We start from the raw sequence: 22,668 nt of genomic DNA on the forward strand, positions 1-22,668 counted from the left end.
TTTGTAGCACTATTCACATTTGCCAAGTTATCGATGAATGAATCAAGAAAATGTCACACACACCCACAAACATATGTGTGTGTATTTATATATATGTATATGTATATGTATGTATATATATATATATATATATATATATATATATGTTGATTTATCTCCAAATGTTCAGAAGACAGCGGCAGGAGGATCTCAGGTTAAAGGCCAGCTTGGTCTATTTAGAGAGTTCCAGAGCAGCCTGGATTATGTAGCAAGATCTTACCTAAATAAATAAATAAACTGAATGGAATTGAAATAAAATAATAAAAATATATTATAATACCATTCTGAAAGAAAAAATAGATTAATGTCAAAGACAATGTAAACTTGATAATAACAAAGTAGATATCTAAAGCTAGGCATCTTTTATGGAGAAAAAAGATGATCAAGGAGAATTAAAGAAATATCAGGAAATAAATATAAGATACATATTGTGTTTAAACCTATGTTGAGTTAGTAAACTAAAGAATAAGATTAGGGCTGGGGGCCAGTGGCTCACCCCTGTAATCCTAGCTACTCAGGAGGCTGAGATCTGAGGATCATGGTTTAAAGCCAGCCCAAGCAGAAAAGTCCGTGAGACTCTGATCTCCAATAAACCAATAGAAAACTGGAAGTGGCGCTGTGGCTCAAGAGGTAGAGTGCTGACCTTGAGCTGAAGAGTACAGGGACAGTGCCCAGGCCCCAGAGTTCAAGCCCCATGACTGACCAAAAAAAGAATAGGATTAGGACAAGCCTTAAAGCACAAAAGCTATGTACATGTGAACGTGTAAGATGATGCTAAGCAAAATGAACCCCAAGATAAGGGCACAAATGGTTTTATCCTTCTTGCTGTTGTATTTATAATGTACCATGCACTTTTTTTGTTTCTTTCCTATGTTCTTCCTACATGGTGTAAATCCTGTTTTCACTGCATTTGAGTCCGGTGTTCTGCATCTTATATATACATTTTTCTAATTTGGGTCGGGAAAGGGAAATAACAAAATGCTGAAACAAGGATACAGGTTGATCCATTGTAGCAATGAGATGTACAAGACACTATGTTGAAAACGAACTTTACAGCTTCGGGGGTGGAGAGGTGGAGAGGGTGGGAGTTGGGGAAGTGGGGAGGGAAGGGATAGTAGGAGAAAAACAAAGGAGGAAGTAACAATGCTCTATAGGAAATGTACTTATTACCCTACTCATGTAACTGTAACCCCTCTGTACAGTATTTTTACAATAAAAAATACATATGGAAAAAATATGATTGGCTTAACCTTGTTGTTTAATTTTTTTTAAATAGCAAGAAGGGAAATATAGGATTACAACTTTTTACTTTTTTGTTTTTGTGTTGCCAGTCCTGGGGCTTGAACTCTGGATCTGGGCCCTGACTCTGAGCTTCTTTTGCTCATGGATATCACTTGATCCACAGCAATGCTTCCAGCTTTTTCTGAGTAGTTTAATGGAGATAAGTGTCTCACGGACTTTTCTTTACTGGGCTGGCTTTGAACTGTGATCCTCAAATCTCGACCTCCTGAATAGCTAGGAATAAAAGTATGAGCCACTGGCGCCGGCCTAAAACATTTTTTAAACAACATAAACCAAATAGGATTCATATAAGGTTTTTTAAATCGTTAAGTGTACAGGGGTTGCAGTTACCTAAGTCAGGTAATGAGAATGTTTCTTTTTGAACAGTGTCACCTCTAGCCCCAGTTTTTCCCTCCTGACCCTTCTACAGGTTGCATCGTTCATTTTCAACATAGTGTCTAGTAGTATCACTACTATATCTGTTTACCCTTTGTCTTATCATTTCTGTGCTCCCCTTACTTTCCTCAAAATAAACTTACATACAAGACAAAATGTACAGAAATCAAAAACAATAACAGAGGAGAGCAAAACAAAAACAGTAAAATTTTTAAAGACTTCTTGTTTACATGGCTTGGAGTTTATTTTGATAAGCATTATTTTATAGGACTCACAAAAATTTTAAAAAATTATAGACTGGTGGTAATGTCCTCTACCTGTTTACCCTTTGAACAAGACACAGAGTTGAGCCTCTGAGAACAAATCCATTCATATTACTCTCTCTCAAGCACTGACTAAAAGGAGATTGGTACTTACTTCCCTGGATAGATCCATCTTATGCTGTTCATTTGTTTACTGGAAATTACAATAAACACATCGGTGTATTTTTCTTCCCTTATCAGGACATATGCATCATTACCTGTGGGTTAGAATTTTTAAAGATTTCAAAATAAGGAATTTCACTTTGTTTGAACTACCCAATCATGCATTCCTTGAACAAATAGTTACGGAGGACAAGTCTATATATGACAAAGAAATTGAACTAGAAAAAAAGCTATCGTAATAATTCAGCTGAGCAGTTTCATCTTATAAAGTATAGATTCTTAATAAGGAAATTTAAATTCTCCATTTGGAGTTATTCTTGTTTCATCAGGCAATGTATTCAGACAGAATTTATAGTCTGGATCAAAATTAAGTCTCAATACTACATTTTGCATTGAACTAAAATTAGCCTCTACAGTCAATTCTATTATTTCTTGAAAGGTTCATAATGCATATCAGGAATCTGCAGTCGTGAAATGCATTTTGAAAATAATCTCCTGATTATCTCTCCACGCCTGGCATGCTGGCCTTTCTTAATCATTTACCATAAATCTGGTCTTTCACACTGCAGACAAGCACAACTTTATTAGTCACAAATCTATTTGGCAGCCTCAAAGTGACTTTCTCAAATTGCTCTGCTCTCACAGTGCAACAAGTTCTTTCATGTTGATTAAAATACTTGAGGGATACAAACAACAACAGAAGAGTTAACAGGAAATTCAGTCATTCCTTTCATCTTCGGAGAGGGAGCTGGTCAGTACAACCAGCTTGACTTTCTTCAAACAAAACTTTTCCCTTTGTGGCTGAAGAAAGGCTTTGGCAAACACTTATCCTTTGATATCATACACACTTGACAAAAATCACAGAACAAATCAAGCCACCGCTTTGAAGAAAATGCTTATTAAAAACCTGAAGCTCTTAAGTGCACTAGGACTTAGTGTGTGGCTAGTGACAAGGGGACAGATGTGTGTCTGTGGTGTCGGCTGAAAGTCAAGTCTTATGGTAGGGACTTCAAGGGCTGCAGCTGCCAATTCATTGCCTTGATTGCCAGTATACCTTCAAAAAGTATTTAGTTTTGAAGCATATTCTAGAATGCTACTTCTATATTTCATTCCAGTGATGTGTACACTGTATGATGTAGGTAAAAAGGAATGTGAGAAAGTCCTTGTCCTCTAGCTTTGTTCAATATCCCCCAATCTCCAGCACAAGAGCAATTTATTTCATGTCCTGCTAGGAATTCCATTTTTGAAAAAGGAATGCTAAGAGATCCAAGGTCAAACTAGACTTCTAAGAGGAAGAGCTGGGTTTGCATTCCTTACACTCTTTCATGGGAAATAAATACTCATTCATATTAGTAAAGCTTGAGAGGAGTTTAATGAATGACTAGATTGGACTGAAAAATCTCACCAGGGACTAGACAATATTTCTGACCCTTGAAGAGAAGTCTTAGTCATCACAGTCAACACTTCTGCAGAATGAAGGCGAGGGAATAGACCCCAAAATTCATTGACTACTTGCTATTTACTACTTCGCTTCTTGCATCCCCATTATTCTCACCTAACTAGGGACACAGTAGAGGAAGCACGTGGCTGAATCCATAAAGCTTAATTTCCCAGGAGCAGAGGAACAACCTGGATTTGTGAGGTATACAGAAGAAAATCAACATTGGGTACAGCTAAATCACCACTGAAAAGTTAAATTGTACTTGTTAGTACACCAGCATCTCAGAAGATAGCTTCCTTAAGCCTCAACCTCATGGAGTATAGAATTCCTGGATTTTCTGTGAGCTAGCCCTCTTAATTTCCAGAATGGAAACATGGAGCTCATCTGCAATTGCTATTTTTTTTTAAATTCTTATTGAACTAATTCTGTTAACGTCTTATTCCACACACACACACCCATGCACAACAATGTTTACATTTAGAGAATTATAATAAGGGTGCCTAATATATATATATAGGAATTTATTTGGAAATGCTCTGTAAACATAGCATGTTGCTGTAATAAGAGTTTTCCAAGAATGTTCTTCTCTCTGATTCAAAAAATTGTAGCAAAGCAAAAATACAGATAGCAAGTATTTACTCAGGAGCTCAACACCAAACATTTCCACACTGGTCATTTTCTAACACATTACTTCCTCTCTTTCCACTCAAGACGAGTAAGTCCATGAATGTTGTCATGTGACTTTTTACATAATGCCATGTGACTGTTCACACTGGATATGCTCATGGAAATGGAACAATTATGCTTTTTAAACACCAACTGTAAGACAGTCATAAAACTTTGTGTGAATGTTATCAGAGTTTTAGGGCCAAAGCCCTAACTCTGGAAGCCCCAACAGACAAGAGTCAACCCCCAGTCCCAATACATCAGTGAAAGGAATAATGAATCTTGAATGACAAAGGAGGAAGAATTAATCACTGTGATCATTCTGGGAAGAACAGATAAAGGAATTCAGTGACCCCAAGTTCATCTTTGGGATATTGACATTAGCTTTAGTTTTAAGTACGGGAGGAATTAGGGTGGGGGTGGTGAGAATCAAGCAGTCTTGGTCAAAGAATGGTCTTGTTGTTAATTATCTCGGTTTTGGCTCTGTAAGATGATCTGAAGAAGTCGTTACTGGTTGAGGGACCAGGACCTATGAAATGACTGCTCTTGCTTGGGGTTGGATTGCTGCTCCTGTAATCCTTGGAACTGTAGCTTTAGGACAATGATGAGATTTTCAGGAACAATTTAAGAGGATCTGGAATAGTACATAATAAAAACTGACAGTTAAGCATTTGTTAGTCAAATATGACTGCTATTTATGCCCCTTTAGTCTGAAAAGGGAATGCTATAAGTTAGGTATCACTAGCATGTTCATGTGCAGAGCAAAGCAGGTGTCTGACCTAAATTTTCAAAACAAAGCAGACAGAAAAGGAAAGCATGGATGCCAGGCTTTTATCTTGGTTTTAATTAACTTGGGGACCCAAGTAAAGTCAGTGTTCTTTAGCAAAAGTTTCTACATGCCAGTTATATATTATGAATAAGTAAGACAGTAGAGTAGACTCATGCTCATTTGCTGTGCTTAGGTGATAAGGATTTTGCAAGGATGAACAATGATTTACAAACGAGTCTCCAGTTCTTTGTAACATTCATGGGGGACTTGATACCTCTATCTTTGTCAAGTACATTGAAATAATCTTCAACAAAAATGAACAAATGCTTGATTTAACTTGTCAAAATCTGACGCTCAGAACTGGACTGCTAAATAATCAGGAGACAGTAAAAGTGGTACTGAAAAAAAAAACAGACTTCAACTTTAAAAGAATAATAACATGAAGAGTGATAGCCAACAAAAAGGTGCTTGTTCCAAATGTGGGACTGATTATCTGTAAAAGACAGAACGTTTTGAAGGACTTGGATATAAATGCAACAAGATGGACTGAAGAGGTGAAGACAGGTAGCAATAGAGGTTCAGGGCCAAGAAAGTCCAAAATATATATGGGCTATATATGGAATATCAAGTTTATTCAGGTCTGCATTTAAAAACGTAAAATGAAATGTGTTCAAACTGTTTTTATGTAACTCAATATATGTACAATGTTACCACTTCAAAATAACAGCCACATTTGAAATGCTTTGAGCTTGAATGTAACCAGTGATAATTACATTCAAAGCAGCCTTTTGATTTACACTCAGCTAGTATACATTGTATTTCCAAATAAAGCAACTTCATTACTGTCCTCAGTAGGTTGTAACTGGAAAATTACCATTTTTCTATTTAAGTTGTACTTAGGAAAACTGACCATTTATGAATATTTTTTTTTCTGCTCCAAGAGCAAATGGCATCACATGAGCTCAGTTTGCATTGACTGCTGCCATGTTCTTTCAATACAATAAGCTTCACAATCTTGCCAGCACTAGTTGCTAAGAGGTACAGAGGTCAGGGTAAACTTAAAATGGAAATATAAATGCTCCATCTTCCTAAGTTATCTTCATGTGCTTTTTTCAACTTTAGTCCAAGAATTTTGGGATTTATCACCATTGTTCATTTTACTTTCTTATATTGATTAGTTTTGCATGCATTCATTTGGTCATGTTTGTTTGTATGTGTGTGCTATCCTGGGGCTTTAACATAGAGCCTAGACACTCTTTCTGAGTTCCTTTTGTTCACAGCTAGTGCCCTACCACTGTGCCACAGCTCCACTCCCGGCTCTTTCATGCTTAATTAGAGATAAGAGTCTCCTAGACTTCCCTGCTCAGATTGGCTTCAAATTGTGATTATCAGATCTCAGCTTATAGGCGTGAGCCAGCTGCATTCATTGTTTTAGACTGTGATTTAGTCCATGAACACCCACTGAATGTGAACGTTTCCGTGAACTATTCCTAAATCCTGATATTTAAATACAAATTTCTGCAAAAACAAACTACCTTGGTTATTTGTTTACTTATACTGGAGTTTTAATTCATTTTCTAGGCAGACTCTCCAACACTGATCTATACTTGTGTTAAGCTGGGGGATTTTTGTTTGTTTTTGTTTGTTTGTTGTTGTTGTTGTTTGGTTTAGATAGCCTTACTTCCTCTCTAAGAACCTGTCTGGACCAGGATCTGACTATTTTAAGCTTCCTGTCAGCTGAGATGTCAGGCACATGCTAGTACATTAAGTTTCTTCTGTTCAGACGGAGTCTTTTCTCCCTAAACTTTTCTATCTAGGCTGGTGTTAAGCCACAATCCTGACCTTAGCCTGCCACCTTACCAAGATTATAGCCATGTGCCACCAGCACCCAACTGTTGTTTTAAATAGCAGGCTTTAAGACTAAACCAACTTTGATGTTAACTTTATTGCTTCATGTTCTGTCATGTTCTGTATACCCATTCTACTCTCCAGTTTCAAGTCTACCAAAAAAAGTATGTTTCTAGAGTTTACGTGGAAACATCACAATGTCACAGTGAAATCCTCCTTCCCCTTGAGTAGCTAATCTATGCTAAAAAAATAAATAAATAAACAAAAAGGAAGAGAAGGAAATTATTGATCAATTTTAGTGGAATCCAACTTATGACAAATTTAGCTTATTAAACATATCCAATATTTTATATATATATATGTATATATATATATATGAAGGTTATTTGCAATACTCAAAAAAGTTCAAAAACAGTCTTGCTATTCTTAGTAGGAAATTCTTATTTTGATATGATTACATGAATACTCTTTTAAAAAAATTTATTGTGCATGGGATTTTTAGGGGCATTTATTACAATCAACCTACAGCCCTTTTTCTCCAAAAATAAATACAAATAGTTTATTTTATATATAAATATCTCTGGAGTTCAATATTATTTACTTGTTGAGATCTGTTTTTCCCTCTTGTATGCCAAGCACAGGATATGGATAAGGTTAATGGACTGATCACAATTTTTATCTTTAAGTTATATTTTTGTTATCTGCAAGTAGTTGTACAAAAGAGCTGCCATCCAACAAAGCATCTTATGAATATGGTGAATCTTCATTCATGTCATCCCTTCCATCGTTTTCCCCCTCTCTTACAATCCACCCTTTCCCTTCCATTTCCTTAATTTTGTGGGATACACATTGACTTTTAGGACTTTCTCCTCTATTCTTCCTCCATCATTAATTCACCCCCCTCCTATTGACTTAACCTCCTCACATTTCTTAGCATTTATTCTGTTGTACTGCAAGTTAGTTTTTCTAAGAAATTATACTGTTTGAATTCTCCACTGCATAGTGAAAATGAGATGTTCATAGACACCCCATTTACCTTTACAACTGTTAATTTCAAAATTGTAGTTGATCTTCTGTCTACTTAACAATGTGAATGAGATTTCTGAATATGTAAGATATTCCTATAAAATAAAATTCAGAGCCTAAAATTAAATGTACATATTTTCTACGATTACAAGTTTCTTCAGTATGACTACCATAGAAGAAATTTAATCATGGAAATTTTTTGATAAATGAAGTTTTACCATAAATCAATTGTTTTCTCTATTGTTCTCTTCAATTTCTTCATTATCTGGCCTTTATTACCTGGGAGTTACCAGCCTTGCTCTTCTACCACACTCATGAAAAAAAGATCCATTTCCCTTAATGGGACTAAAAATCTATCGACATTAACAGGAACAGAATTCTTTATGCAGTTATGGGAATGAAGGTTGATTCTCAATTATGGGAATAAATGGTTGTTCTCATGAATTAGCAATCCTTCAACGCAGCATGGCAGAAGGAAGTCACAGAAAGAGTGGATGGAATCAAAATGAAATGGTATTTCTACCTTGAAAACACTTACCTAATGATTAAAATATGTAAAGCTATGGATTTAATTCAATTCAACAGGCAACTTTTCCTGCCATCTATTTAGGTTCTAGGATCTCAGTGATTCAGCATCTGTGATTCAAAGTCTGGCAGAAGTGGGGTTTTTGGGGGGTAATTTTTATAAGGAGACATCAAAGGAAATAAGACAAAATGTTTAGCTTCCTTTATAATAGTTAAATATCCAAATTGTCAGGCAACCTGTGGTCCTTTAGCCTCTTTATGTGCAAATAGTTACCATTTGAAAAAGCAGAGGTCCTTAGATGAAAGGATAACCCTTCTATAATAAAGATGAGGAATGATGGGAATACTTACACTTGTACAAGGACTAACAAATATCAGGAAAATAAAAACTAGACTGGATGATTCCAAGAGCAATCCCACAGTTAACGTCCTGTTCTAGCACAAAGAGTATGATGTAAGATGATAAAAATTTTATGGATAATCCATTATGATTCCTAAACTCATGGTTATAAATACATTCAGAGAGCTAGTGGTCAGTGGGTTATGCCCATAGTCCTACTTAGTAGGCAGAGATTGGAAACATTAGTTTGAGACAAACTCAGTCAGAGAATCATGGTCCAGGCAGATCTAGGCATAAAGGTAGACTATTTGAAAAACACCCAGAGTAAAAAGAGCAAAGTTCAAGTGGTAGTGCACCTGCCCACCAAAAAGAAAACCCTGAGTGCAAACCTGTAGAGCAATGAAGGGGAAGGAAAAGAAGAATGAGGAAGATGAAGAGGAGGAGGAGAGAAAGGATGGGGACATAGTCAAGGTATTACATAAAATATGAAATGAAATACCTCCTTCATAACATTACCTGCTTCCCTCTACCCTTGTTTTCCTCATCAGCTACAGGCTTTGCTTATTATTGCCAAGAAAGATTTGAACATTTTTCTCCAAAACACCCTCAGCTCTCCAATCCAGGAAATGGAATATCTCAGTACTTGGAAGCCAAAGTCTAAATCCTTTGGTCTGAAGGCAATCATAAAAGAACTCATCTAAATGGGTTCACTCACAGATATAACTTTGTACGGCCTCTTCCACTTATTTGGCATGTCACTGCTGCGTTACAATTTTAATTTGTTTTATATGCATATAAATCACCCACATTGTACAGTTAGTCTCTTAAGGCATTAAACTTTGCTAAATTCAGCTTTGGACTTGCTTCAATACCTGATATATAGCCTATGCTCTAGTTCACATTTAACGGAAGTTAAACAGGTTTTATAAATGGAAATTGGACAGGAGTAAGAAGTATATTTTTCCTTATGTTAAAGGTATTTATTGGTGGAAGAAATTAAACTAATGTAAATATTTCTCCCTTATAGACATTACTTTTTCAAGTAATAAATCTTGTTTAAACACTATACACCTTTCATATATGTGTTCAGCTCTAATTGCTACTTAGACTTGAGCGTTAATGTTGCCATTGATAGCCCCTGTCACTTCCTCTGGATGTGACATAAAAAAGATCTCTAAACTGTTGTACCAGAATGAAGGAAGGAGAGCAATTTACATGAAATCAAAACTGATCACCTTTAATCATTTACTCTTTTACTAGCAGTAGAAGACAGTGAGGAAATAATTCAATATAGTAGTACTATGGTCAAGAAGAGATAGCAACAAAATCGAACCAATAAGAGGAAATGCCTGGCATAGCAAACAATCACTGGATAAACATGAATTAAGGATGTACCATATGCCAGCCAATGCAATACAGTATTTTGAGATAAAAAAGTAATTGTCTTTCTTAAGGATACCCAGTAGGAATAAACATGTTTTCATTAATAAATGTTTCAACATGTTGAAACAGATAAATCATAAGGTTTCAGGAACTTTGTAGAGAGGTTGGCTATGTGGGAAATTTTGCGCTTACTGTGTTTCCTAATCTAAAATAGTACCCAGATCTTGGTGATCACTTAATAACTGCAAGTTGAGATATGGATAAATGCCAGTGATTGGAGAAAAAGGATGTTCCTGTATCTCCCAGATAATCTGATATGAATAAGTAGAATGTGTCTCCTATGACAGCTACACAGTGCCTCCCAGTGGCCACAAAGTGAACTCATCTTTCATCACAGTATGGTATAGTGTAGGGTACTACAGTACAGTACATAATTTAGTATTAGTATTTTATATATATAACCACTTTATATATTGTATCTAATTTATTACAGTAACTGAATCCATCATTCTTTTAGCAAATTCTGAGGCTAAAGCTTCCAAAAAAAGTGAAAACTATTTTTGTAAAATAAAATGTTGAAACATAAATGAACAATGCACTCCTTTTCAATTATGGAAGCTAGATTTTATGATTTTAAGCCGACTTTTCTAATATAGGATTGAGCTTTACATGAATTAAAATTAATATCAATTGTGTTGTTTTTCAGAAAACTATGCGTTGTTTCTAAACTAACAAAAATGGCCTCTCTAGAAAAGACACTTGAATATTTTTTCCTCATATTTACCTAAAAAGAGTTGCAAGGTAATAACTGGCAACAGATATTAACTTGGTTGCATTCCAAATTGTTATACTTACTTATAACAATGTACATTATCATGCTTTTTTAAAAGAGAAAATTAAGTACGTCATTGTATTTTGGCAACGCTTTCCTATTCAATACTTTCCTAGCAACGAAAGTAACTATGAAGTAGGTTGTTCTGGCCTATTATTACATAGAATTCAGTTTAAATTCAAAAGAAAAACATAATTAGTACCAACTATCTACCAAACATTTGCTAAATACTGGGGATATACCTTTCTAAGAACTTACGGTGTGATGAAGATGACAGAAATCTGTCTTCCAAGAGCAAGGGAAGACATAAGAAGCAAGAATAGAAACTAGCATCATTAGACAGAGCATCATTGTTAAAATGCCGCCCTTGCTTATAACTCCCATTTGTCAGGAACACCTCAAGCCATTCATTCTGTGAGCAATTTCCATTCTCATTATACTCGAAAAGACCTCAGGGATGCCCTGACATATGATTCTGTTGTTGTTGTCAACAGTCCTCTTTGTTCTGCGTATCAAGTTAGAAGAAGGCTCTGAAGTGACATCAGACAGAAAGAAACAAGGCAACAAAGGGAAAAGAACACTTAACTGATAGACTGAAATCCTTAGAGAAATGCCCTGTCAAGAGTGTAGAAAATTCAACTGCAAGATGCCATGTATTGTAATGTAATGTGAGTGTCCAAAGAGATTCTCCTAATCCCTGAGGAAGTAACACTGTATGAAATCAAATTGATAGCATTGCTCTAAAACTGTACACCTAACTGATGTATACAGACTTCTGTTCATGTAGACTGACCCTTTGTAGTACAAACTAATTGTTTCAGGGTGAAGTGGCAAGAGAAGCTTTCAGAAAGCAGTAACTTGACAGGTAACTTCATAAACTTAGACTTAAGTGGAATATAATTTTCCATCTAAATGAGCATAATATACTGAAATCATAATGAAGTAAAAGGCAAGTTCCCAGGGAACACATCTACCTAGTGTCAGGAGGTGGTCACCATTTAGTGAGTGAGTGTATACTCTTCTGTTATCCCTGTTATTGTCCTCACAGCTGTATATCTTTAAGACTGTATTTTCAGTGGACATCAGAGGTTCATGGCTGTAATGTCAGCTAATCACATGGCTGAGATTTAAGAACAGTAGTTCAAAGTCAACCTGGGTTTAAAAAAACTCCACAAGACTCTATCTTCAATAAACCTGAAATAAAGCTGGACTGGAGGTGTGGCACAAGTGAACCAGATGGGAACAAAAGTATTGAGCTCTGAGCTCAAGCCCCACTAAAAACATATACCAAAACAAAGACTATTAGTTTCAGATTTTTCATAATTGGGGGGCAATGTTTATCAGACTTCCTATTTAGTTATAAGCCAAGATCCTTCCCAAGCTCAAATTTTATTTCAGCAAATTGGCTAAACCATAGACTAAACCTGACCTACAATTATGGAAAATATCTTCAGATAATTAATGTTTCCAACTAACAGAAAAACTAATACATATATATTATTCCTATGTTGAATATATAATTAAAAATAAATTAACTACCAGTTAAAATGGAGTACAACTATTTTATATGATACATTTTATCATAATGAAACAAAAATGATATATCAAAGTCAAAAATAACATTTAGAACCTGGCACCAGTAGCTCAAACCTGTATGCTAGCTACTCAGGAGGGTGATATCTGAAGATTATGATTCAAAGCCCTCCTTGGTAGAAATGTTCATATGATTCTTATCTCCAATAAACTACACGAAAAAGCTGGAAGTGGCACTATGGCCCAAATGGTAGAATGCTAACTTTGAACACAAAGAGGCTCAGGTCTAGTGCCATGTCCTGAGTTGAAGCCCATGACTAGCCAAAAATGTGTGTGTGTGTGTGTGTGTGTGTGTGTGTGTGTGTGTGTGTGTGTGTGTGTGTACCACATTTAGATTAGAGGAAAAATAAAAAATACAATTAAATGATAAGTATGCATATACAATAGAAGGAAAAATGACAACTTCTCCCCATCCATATACAATATAGATAATCTGACATACTTCTTGCTATAATTAAGAAGTTTGGTAGTAAAAACTGCCCACAGCAGTCAAATAAGAGCTCTCCTGTGTACCTTCACTTTCTTCCAGATGTTCCTTCTTCCATTTCTGCTCAGATTCCCAGAAGGAAACTGAAAATGTCAATCCATGTGATTGTCTTAACTTTGAACTTCCTAGGGAGGAGTATGTCTACCTTTTACTTCTCTGCCATCCTCTACTTGATAAGCTTGAGTTACCTATGAGGAAGCAAGAAAGGAGAGTCAACCAAAGTATGTGAGCTAAAACCACTCATGCAGTATATGCCTACCTACTTTCTAAACGTATGACTACTCTCACATGAAAGAAAGAGTACCACTATTTAAACCACAACATGTAAATCATCTGGATAATGTTCCTCCTTATGGAGCATAGCTCAACGTACTTCAATAAATGTGAATAATAAAAATCCATAATGTAATCCTGTATGAGATGTATACCACTGAAAATTAAAATCAGAAGAAATGTGGTAATATGAACAAGCCATTTCATAGATGATAAGTTTAACTTTAAAAAAAAGACTATGTAAATTTAAGTTTTCTAGGGGAAAATCCATTAGTAAATTTCTAATGATACAGCTTTGAAGCTGTTGGTGTCCAGGCAGAGAAATATATCAGAATTTCTACTTTCTCACTGAAATTAAAAGGTGTGGTAAAGGCTAGAGTCATGCCTAGCAAGACTCTGAGTTCAAATCCCAGTACAATCAGATAGATAGATAGATAGATAGATAGATAGATAGATAGATAGATAGATAGATAGATAGATAGATAGATAGATAGATAGATAGGTAGGTAGACGGACGGACGGACAGACAGACAGACAGACAGACAGACAGACAGACAGACAGACAGACAGACAGACAGACAGACAGACAGACAGATAGATAGATAGATAGATAGATAGATAGATAGATAGATAGATAGATAGATAGATAGATAGATAGATAGATAGATAGCTGACTTAAAGGGGGAAAAAAATAAACAGAGAAAATGACTCCTGATCAAAATAGGGAATTGGGTTAATACAGAAGTCAAACCCATTTGTAGCTCTGTCTGTCCTAGAATTCAACTCAAACAACTGAAACCATTTTAGCAACTCAGACTAAGCAATTCCAAACTCTATCCTAATATTCCATGCAGTTATAGAACCAATGCCTGTAGTCCTAAGTAATTCCAGGTTGAAGGAGTGAAATTTGTATTGAGATGGAAGGTGGGGAAATGTTCTCAAAAATATACATTTATACATTTTTTGGTTAGAAAAGTTTCTAACCAACTAGCATAAACCCAAAGTTTTATGGTCTACATTCTTCTTAAATCACTCTTGGCGCTTTTAAATTTGATCTGCTAACATTTCATATACATTTCTTGAGTATTCCCACAGAATTGTCAGCATCCTCTCTGAAGAACAGGAATTATTCCAGGTGTGAGCTCAGCACTCACCTCTGACCTGCCACTTTATAGTTGAAACTGCTGAGTGACAGTCGTGTCTTCTTTCCATACTTCATGATCTTCTTCCCATACAGCGGTGTTTTACAGATCTCTGCTTTACTAGAGCAGAGATCACACTTAAGACTCTATGTATGGAAATGTAATTCAGTTATGAGCAATTCTAAAGCTCACTATCCTACATGGAAAAATATTCACACAAATAAGACAAATTCCCAAGTCAGAACAAATGTGAAATTTTCACATAAGAAAGAGTGAAGATTTTAAAAAGGAGCAGTTTTCCCCTATGTCCAATTACAGGTATTACTGCAATTCTTTACTGTCTTGTTGGTTATACATATATAAATGAGTGTATTTTCTTTTCTTATATTAAAATCATGTCATTGATCTATCACAATAAAGAAAGCCAGAGAGAGAGGAAAAGTAAAAGAAAAATGTTCTCTAACGGACACTACAGAGTGGACAAAGGGCTTAGGTTTACTATCCATTACTACATAAATAAGTCTCTTAGGTACCCTTGCATTTTCCATATTAGAACATCTTTAATTTCAACATATGGAGGGTTTAGTCACGTTGGGCTATTATTTGTGATAGGTCTTGCCCTCCCACCTACAAGACTCCATAGAATGACGAGCAAACTTATTCCCTTTACAGTTAAAGAGTTTTAAAATTAAAACTCTCTACCCAGAGGCAGATAAGTAAAATCTCACTTTATGAAAGCTTTCCAGATGTCTTTACATCCGCTTCTTTCCCTTAAGGCAAAGAAGAACCAATGTGGAAAACTCAGATATTGGAAGTAATTCTCTGTATGCCTGGCAGTTTCTCCTGCACAAGTCAGGCTATATTTAATGATGCTCAGTTTTTCTTAGTAGTCTGGTATGAACCATCAAATCTAAACTGTAAGGACTTAGTTTTGTTTCTCCTAAGCTCTACAACTATCATTGAATGTCAGCTTGCTTCGACATGAGGAATCCTAATAGAATGTTAGGATTATACAAACTATACTCTTTCCCAAGCAATCCCTAAAGACAGACTCTTAAGAGTCAGTCATACATAAATGTCACTACAATCGTTCCAACTAGGTTGCTAACACAAAAAATCTGGAATAGTTGACGTTCCTTAGCCAAATGACCTGTCCAGGATAATACCTCACAGTTACTAAAACCCAGTTGCAAAGTTTTATCTACCCTCTGCCACTCAAGGCCTAAATAGAATATAAGTGAGTGTGACACTGTATAAATTTAGGGGGGAAATATGTAGAAATCAAGCTAAAAGATTAGAAAACAAGATGAAAAGGTGAGGCAGTATTGAATCAAGCACCATATAACAACTGGTCATGACAGCACATGTCTGTTAAGCCCAAACTTTGGAGGCTGTAGCAGGAGGATTACAAGTTCAAGGGCAAGGTAGGACTATATAGTGCAATCCAGCCACCAAAGGGAAAAAAAAAGGCATATCACTTTTAAACAAATCCCAATTCCCTATCACAATATTCACAGAAGTATTTTCCAGATTATACTAATTTTGTGCCTAAAGTGTTTCCTACATTGAAATAATGTTCTAAAACCTGAAACTCTTGAAATCTTTAAGTTTTATTACCATAAAATTAAACTATGATTTATGTAAGGAATACAAATTGATTTAACTAATCAGGATAGTTTGCTAAGGAAGACTGGACAGTGTTTTAAGCAAGGAGCTTTTATTTAATAGTGGATAGATTTTTGGCACAATTCATTTCTTACAATAAGACTGAGATCATTTTTTATTAGATTTAATCTATGATTTGTATCTTCAGTTCAAGCAATATGAGCACCTTCAAGTGAAATTAAATTTGTAACATATATATATATATATATATATATATATAAGCATTTATATGTGTATATATCTCAAGGTCTGACAAACCCCATTTAAAACTTGAATCTTCTGATACAGTATCCAAAATGTATTTGGTAAGAAAACATGAAATGATTGTTTTAACACAATGAATCATATACAATTTTTCAGTCCTAGAAATTAGCTATGTCTTATAAGATATAGAACTATGAGACATATTTACTGTATAGTATAGTTTACTAAGCTCTGTTTAAACAAGTGGTACATTGTGACATCGTATTTTGCTTTTACAAATAATGTATTTACAAAGAAAGCCTTTCAAGATAATAGGTTCTCCAGACTGAGCTCCGAAAAAAGATGACTCAGTCTGACTTGAAAGTGGCTGTGATAAAAGATGAGCAGACATCATCAATAGCTGAAGAGATCTTATTACTACTTCACAAAGTCATGCCAATCCAGCAAATATTTATTGGAAATGTACTTCATAGCAAACCAAATGGTATTCTGGGTTATTCACGTTTGCTCTTGTATTCCAATGAGCAAGTTCTAAAATATTCAAATTGTAGAGATACCTGAGGAAATAAATGTGGGAGCTAAATCAGAGTTGATTCACACAAGTAGGAAAAGCAATGTTTAGCTCTCCCATTTCTGAAGGAACACAACTCTGGTGGCCTAAGCAACAACTCCAGATGACTGTCAAAATGCAGGATACACTATTCTACTTAGCAAAAATGGATAAAGTGTCATTTGTAATCTTTGATTTTGTAAGGTCTGTAGACTGAGGAAGCACAAAGGGAAGATGACAGCCCAGGCGTCAAGGGATAATTACCTTAAAAATAACCAGCACAAAAATGAACTGTATTTTTACATCGTTTTTACATTATGTCAAAATCAAACTACCTAACTTGAGGGTAGAGGTGGGATGGGGGAGGATGGAGCCAAACGTGGGAAGGGTAACAGTAATGAAGATGCTTTTACTAATATCCTGACCTCTGGAATTGAAATGCTTTTTTTACAATAACAATTTTTACAATTTTTAAGAAAAGAAACTGCAGTCATGCCATGAGGAAAAGAGCATCTGTCAGCAAGCATAGGCCCAGGGCTCAATACCCATAACTTGGGGCGGGGAGGCGGGGAATGAATATCTCAGTCAGGTTTGATGATTTGTTCAATCAGTGATCCACATGATTTTTCTCCTAAGCTATCTTAAAAAAATTAGTGAGACGAGGAAAGATAGAAAGTCACCAGCAGGTACTCCCATGTGTATATAGAGGTATTCAGCAAAGTACATATCTTTTTAAAGAATTTCAACCAGGTTGTAACTTTGAAACAAACATACAAGCACCCATACAAATCAGGTAAGGAATATATTCTTAGATGTGAGCATGATGATACACAGCTGTAATTCTAGTACTTAAGAAACAGAAACAAGGAGGATGACAAGTTGAAAGCCAGTCTGGGCTACTTTGTGAGTTGCAGCTGAGTTTGGGCTACAGAATAAGACCCCATCTTAAAAACCAAAACTGGAGGGGCACAGAAATGAAGGAACAAAGGGTGAATAAATGCAGCAATGGTACTCACCAGACACTATGTTGAAAATAAACTATAAAACTTGTGGGTGGGAACAGGAGGGAAAAACTGGAAGAGAGCAAGGGAAGGAGTGGCATTGTTCAAAACGAAGTGTACTTGTTACTTGACCCAGGTAACTGTAATCCCTCTATACATCACCTTTAGAATGACATTTTTGTTTGTTTGTTTTGTTTTTTGGGGGGTCCGGTCGTGGGGCCTGAACTCTGGGCCTGGGCGCTGTCCCTCAGCTCTTCAGCTCAAGGCTAGTGCTCTTGAGCCACAGCGCCACTTCTGGCTTTTTTCTTTTTGCTTATGTGATGCTAAGGAATCGAACCCAGGGCCTTGAGCATGCAAGGCAAGTGCTCTACCACTGAGCCACCTTCCCAGCCCTAGAATGACATTTTTTAAAAAATTAAAAAAAACAAAACTGTTAGATTAGTTCATTAAAACTTTTCAGACTATTATGATAATTCATTATCTCAGTCAGGATTTTCCAGAGAAGCTGACTAAGGGAGAGAGAGAATGGAAGAGAAACAGAGAGAGACAGAGCTAGAGACCAAAAAGGAGACAGAAAGGGAGAGGAGAGAAGGAAAAGAAGGAGAAGAGAAGGAAAAGAAGTAAGAGAGAAGAGAGAAAAGGAGGAAGGGCTAACATCTGAGGGACAGGAAGGACAGAGGAGGCAAAGGACAGGAGAGGGAGAGGCAGAAGAAGAGAGATTCATTTAACAAATTTATTCACAGCTAGTAAGGACTCAATCCCAAATCCTCATAGGACTAAAAGCTCAGATAAGAGGTGAGAATTAAAGTTACAGTCTTGAGTTGAAAATTTGTAGGGCAGTCAGCGCTCTGGAAATCTCAGGCAGGATTTCTAGTGCAAACCTTCAGCAGGATGCCTTTATTTCTGAGAAATCTGGGGAAATAATGACTGCACTGAATTTGGAATCCTGGGTTAGGACAGCATAGCTAATGAGAGTTAATCAGGCATACAGCATCACAGACTTTTGGGATTTGTCCACAGTGACATTGCTTTATAAGAAACACCAACTTCTTTTGAAACCTCGGAATAGACTTTATAAAAAAAAATTCAGGACATGGCACAAAAATAAAAGATCCTCTGTATGGAAAATGAGAGATTTAAATAGCATATAAATCCAGGATACTGCTACAACTTGACATGAATCCTTTGTATGAAGGACACTTACACAAATCTTTTTACCTCATGAGCCTGTCTCTCCTCCTCTAGCCCTTGTTCTTCTTCCAGACCTATTTGTCTGTTCCCTACAAGCAAAGCACTAACTTCAAAGTTAATGAGGCTAGGAAGAAATCACACAGTGAGCATCTGAGGGTAAAAGGTGGAAAGGTTCACATTAATTCACCATGAAGTTACCCACACTCTGTCCACAGCTCAGCACCTTTTGTCCTTGCACAGAGCGAAAACATCTTTAGTATAATTCCACAAGTTAATTGGGCTGGCTTCATCCTAGCCTAACACTTGTTCCTTTAGGCAGGTTAAAGCACTTGAAAGTTTACCTTTTATGGACTAAAAATATTTTTTTACTCGTGGAAGTGCCTCTTTGATGGAGTTAATATAATTACATTTTAGAAATTCTATGAAAGGGATTTTTTTTGTTTTACAGATGAGACTGAGGACCAGAATGTTGAAGAACTTTTCCCACAGTGATAGGGTTGGTGTATGTCAGAGCTGAGCTTTGTACCAGTAATATCACAGTCTCTATTCCTTACTGCTGAACTCCACTGTAACCCATACTCTGAATGAAGGTCATAGTTGCCCGACTAGGATGGAGCCAAGTCTCAGAAAACATAAAAACTTGACACAAGCTAAAAATAAATAAATAAATAAGAGAAAAAAAACATTTATTATACATATGGAAGCTAGACAGGAGACTTCTTTATGTATTTCTTTGATTCATTATCTAACACCCTGATGAGTTGACGATACTGGGTTGCAAGATGCTCAGGTATCTTTCACATGCTATTTATGAGTATGCAAAGGAAGTGAAGTGAGCAAAGCAGAGGGCCACCCCCAGGATGAAAGGCAACCATTTGATTAGACAAAGAAGGCTGGATTAATTTTTGCTGATGGCTTGAACTGCTACTTGGATTTTCTCCTGACCACACTGTTGGTTCTCTGTCTTACTGTCTTCAAACTGCACCACCAGCTTTTCTGAGTCTCTACATATTCTGTAACTGTATAAACTAATGACATATTAAATCTTTTCCTATTTCTATAAGTTAAATATATTCACATATATAAATGTGTGTGTGTATATATAGAGACACACACATATATATTCACATGTATACACCTTAATATACTACTGAAAGTATTTTATTGTGTTGAATTATATTATTAAATAACTTTGTTAGTATCAGAGTCAGGATTAAAGGCAGCTAATCTGACCCCAAAATCACAGCATTGTTACTGCAGTCCTCGGGTAAAATGTAGATGGCTAGGAGTTTGAGCAGTACAGCATAGCATAAAGTAGGCTTCCAACTCTTGGATAATAGCATTAACATTATATAACACTCATCTGTGATACTAGCAACTTTCAGCTCATAGGTAGTCAATAAACACATATTGAATAAAGGTAAATGAATGCTGAAAATGCCAAAGTAGTATAACAATGAGTTCACAGGGTTATTGATTATTCTTGATAAACGTGTATTGATTCTCCATGTAACATTCATATTTTTCATCAGGTTACTAGGGTACATGTAAGAAGTAGGTTTTCAATTATTGTACAAAGCAATTATGTAGCCAACACTGTAATAAATCAGGCCTATGAATGATCTAGTTTGCAAAAAATGGTATTTTTTTCCTGATTTCCAGAGAATAGTAGGTCTACTGGGACTTCTCCACCTTGTTTCTTACAACAAATCTTTCTTCTTACAACAAAGCAAAGATTTTTTTAATATAGAATATCCATATATCACATATGTAGGGTGCCATTTTGTACAAGAACAATTAAATTTCCAAGTCTTGGGCTGCATTCAACTACTTTCAGCAGAAAGGCTCAATATCTTTCCTCATATTTGTAATAGAACACCCTAATGACAAAATAAGATGTTATACTGAATGCAAGAGAAGGAACTAAAACTTAAGACAGAAGTATGTCTGCAATGAGTATTTATTTGGTAATATCTTCATATTGTGCTTTTCACCATCTCACATCTGCCTCTGCTGTAAGGTAAATCATCCCAGAAGCCACATTTTAAAATATAGAATATTGGAGTCTTCATTCTACAGTTAACAGGCTGCAGGTCACCAGTTATTACAAAGTCCTGCAGCACGTGTACATATAACAAAGCTAGGACACATGCTAAAGAGAAAAGAAATAACAAAAATAATATCAATAAGCCAATTCAGCTCCAATGGAAAGCTGAATTGGGACACCATGATGACTGGAGACGAGCCAGGAGACAGGACATGGGACATGATCACAGAGACACACGTGGCATAGAGTCCCACGGCTAGGCTGGTCCAGGCCTGAATATGTAGGCGCAGGAGGCAGATCCTCAGGAAATTCCCAGTCCCAGGCGCTAGATTGACAGATTCAATAACCTTTCAACCAAGTGCCTGCCCCTGCCTCCAGGGGTCTGGACAAGCCCATTACATGGGAGGCAGGTGATGGGGGCCGGAGGTTTCCTTCCAGCATGAAGACAAGCTGCCAGACCTATAATCTACCATGCGGCCAATATGGCGCCAGCCAGACCTGACCTCTTTACTTCACCTCCATTATCATAAGTAACGTATAACTGACAACTATAAGGCAGCATAGCCCTTAAAATTATCATTGTTAAATTACAGCACATCTAGTAGGGAGAACAATTTCCTAAGTTTAATTAATAGGTGGAAAGCTAAGGAAAAATCCTTAAACTGTTGTGAATTGAATGTGTTCCGCTTCTAAAATTTGTTAAACCCTAGTCCCATTGTGGTTTAATTAAGAAAAGAGACCAAATCTGGCAGGGTAGTGCCCCTGAAATCCCAACACTTGGGAAGCAAAGGTAGGTGTACATCTCAGGGTCAAGGTCCACCTGGCTGCATGGTGAGAATACGTTTCTGTAAGAAAGAGAGACAAAACCTTATTGGTAAACAGTTAATCCCTAGAATATGGTCCCTATGAATGGATAAGTAACAAGTAAAAGGTCTGGAGGAGCCTTCTACAGGCTGCCTTGTGATATTCCACTCTTCTGCATATGAAAAGGTATGAATCTCCTGCTGTGGCTATGAAAACCAGACTCTCACCAGAACTGAAGCTTAGTACTTTGATCTTGGACTTCACAGTCTCTATAAAAGTGAGGAAATGAAGTCCTGTTATTTATAAATTATCCAGTTGAACTGGACATGGTAATTCATACCTATAATCTCAGCTATTCAGGAGACAGAAATCAAGATTCAAGGCTAACCCAGAAATTAAAAAAAAAAAAGTAAGCAAGACATAATCTAAGTACAGTGACCATGCCTATAATCTCACCTCACCTGTTTGGAAGGACTAAACCAGATAGTGATCCAGGCTACCCCAGGCAAAAACACAGACCCTATTCAAAATAGAACTCATACAAAAGGGCTATGGGTGTGGCTTAAGAAGTAGAGTGTCCAGCAAGCAAGAATGAGGTCCTAAATTTAAACCAGGGACTTAAAAATACTGTTTTAAAAATTAACCATCATTATTGTTTCTAACATATTTATAAGATATTTCTTTGTTGCTTTGTATGTCCCTCCCCCACGGTATAACCCCTGTTTTCACTGTATTTGACG

Source organism: Dipodomys spectabilis, unplaced genomic scaffold, assembly GCF_019054845.1.
Source record: "Dipodomys spectabilis isolate Male_0828 unplaced genomic scaffold, ASM1905484v1 ptg000032l, whole genome shotgun sequence".
NCBI lineage: Eukaryota > Metazoa > Chordata > Mammalia > Rodentia > Heteromyidae > Dipodomys > Dipodomys spectabilis.